Here is a 2729-nt window from a genome sequence, read left to right as displayed (position 1 = left end):
AGATGTTAAAACATAATTATGAAATGCTAAGTAATAATTATGAGATGTCAAAACATATAATTCCGAGATGGCTAAAACATAATTATGAGATGATACAAATAATTGTGAAATGCTAAGACAAAATTTTGAGATGCTAAGACATAATTGCTAATATGCTATTAGTGCTTAGTGTATGTTTAGTTGATGTTTTTCTTAGTTCATATCTTAGATCTTATTACTGTTTTTCTTATACATTTTATTGTTGGATGTAACTGGGACCCCGTGTACATAATTTCGCTCCACCACATGTACCACATGAGGTGCGAATGACAATAAAGAATCTCTGACTCTGACTCTGACTCTGACTCTGACTCTGACTCTGACTCCGAATGATAACTATAAAATGCTAAAAAAAAATAATGAAAGGTTAATTAATAATTGTGAGATGCTAAGTAATAATTATGAGATGCTAAAACATGAGTTGCTAAAACATAATTACGAAATGCTAAGTCATAATTATGAGATGCTAAGTAATAATTATGAGATGCTACATAATAATTATAAGCTGCTAAGTAATAATTATGAGATGCTAAGTAATAATTTTGAGATGCTAAGTAATAATTATGAGTTGCTAAAACATAATTATGAAATGTTAAGTCATAATTATGAGATGCTAAGTAATAATTATAAGCTGCTAAGTAATAATTTTGAGATGCTAAGTAATAATCATGAGACGCTAAAACATAATTACGAGATGCCAAGTCATAATACTCACCTGCTTCTACAAGTGTGCAGTGGAGAGCATCCTGTGCTCCAGCATCAATGTGTGGCATGGAGGCTGCACAGCTGCAGAAAGAAAAGCTTTGCAAAGAGTGGTGAAGGCTGCACAGAAGTCTGTTGGAGTCAGTCTCCCCACCATCACAGACATCTACACCTCCAGATGCAGGAAGAGGGCCACCTGCATCATGAAGGACCCCACTCACCCAGCACACACACTTTTTGTCCCACTCCCCTTAGGAGGGAGGTTGAGGAGCATTAAGTGTAGAACCACTAGACTGAGGAACAGCTTCTACCCTGAGGCTGTTAGACTCATGAATCTTTAACCAGAATAATCACTGTGAAAAATCATATCATGTTGCTGCTGATCTGTTTCATGTTGCTGCTGATCTGTTTCATGTTGCTGCTGATCTGTTTCATGTTGCTGCTGATCTGTTTCATGTTGCTGCTGGTCTGTTTCATGTTGCTGCTGATCTGTTTCATGTTGATGTGTTCATGCGTGCTCATCTGCTCGCACAGTCTCATGCGCATGTTCGTGCTGCTGTTCGACGTAATGTTTTTATGCTATTAGTGCTTAGTGTATTTTTAGTTGATGTTTTTCTTAGTTCATATCTTAGATGTTATCATTGTTTTTCTTTTACATTTTTATTGTTGGATCGAACTGGGACCCTGTGTGATTTTGTTCCACCACATGTACCACATGTGGTGGAACGACAATAAAGAATCTCTGACTCTCTGACTCTTAGTATGCAGACCTCATTTAAAAATGAGAACACCCAAGTAAATTAATAAAGATAAATAATCCTGGGTTTTTAAATGCTACTTACCGAGTAACAAAAGTTCAGTCATCAGATTCTCCTAAATCAAACACAGTTCACAGGAACAGTGGCAGACTGTAGCTGAGATGTAGACGCTAAATTAAGATTTGTTTTTCTCTTCGTCTCGTTGTTTTTGGTTTTTTGTATAACTCTTCTGGGAATTATAGATGTTGGTCAGTTAACGAGGGAAAAAAAAGAATAATCTTCTTGCACCAAGCTGCGTTTAGACCTGCTCAAAATAGAAAAAATATATTTTTAGCTGCTTTATTTTAAAGCAAGCTGTAGTATTTATCCTTTATGTAAATGTCCTTACTCATATAGTAACAGAAAATCTTGAATCATCCTTTATTTCTTTTTTATTTGTTTCCAGACAGCAGACCTTTGCATGACTATTTAAAGTGGGTTTGTCTGATATTTTGTTCTGCTTTAATAATTAAAAAGTAGGTTTTAATAAATAGTTAAAAATAGTTAATTAAATTACTTCACCTGCCTCAGTTTTTTTTTAAGTAAATGTACTCTGACTGACATCTCTTTTAAAGTGACCATGCACTTAAAGTACAAACTACTTCTGCTGCCTTTAGACTTCTGGGTAAATCTTTAAAAGCATTAATGGTTTTTGCCTTGCGGGGTACTCTGATAGCTAGAGCTGTCATCTTGGCTAAACTCCAACAGAGTTTAATGCCATCTATTCACTTTTTTTTATGTTGTATTTTTTGTACAAATCTACATTTTAATTTATGTTTTGATTTTTTTTTCTTTTATGTACTTTCAGCCCTATAAGTTACCACAATTTTCTGGTCGTACTTTCAACGTGAGCTTGTTAAAACGGACTTGTCAGAAGATTCACAAAGTTTCAAAGGTTAAAGGGAATCCCATTTAATCTTTGGCACATTCCTAGGACGATGCTGAATTATACAGCTTACCCTACTGTTGGCACCGAGGCCGAGACATCCGAACTCTTACATGATTGGAAGCTTTTAATCTGCTGAGATCAGACAGTCTTAAATACAAAGAATTAACACCCTACTCCACAGAAGCCTCAAAATAAATACACGTTATTTTCACTTTTCAACAGAAATATTATATTTGTTTTATAGAGTTATCGTCAAAAGAAAGAAAGAAAGAAAGAAAGAAAGAAAGAAAGAAAGAAAGAAA

This window comes from Nematolebias whitei, chromosome 14 (genome assembly GCF_014905685.2).
Source record: "Nematolebias whitei isolate Nwh7 chromosome 14, NemWhi1, whole genome shotgun sequence".
Taxonomy (NCBI): domain Eukaryota; kingdom Metazoa; phylum Chordata; class Actinopteri; order Cyprinodontiformes; family Rivulidae; genus Nematolebias; species Nematolebias whitei.
The sequence above is the reverse complement of the archived record's forward strand: the minus strand, read 5'-3'. Positions refer to the sequence as shown.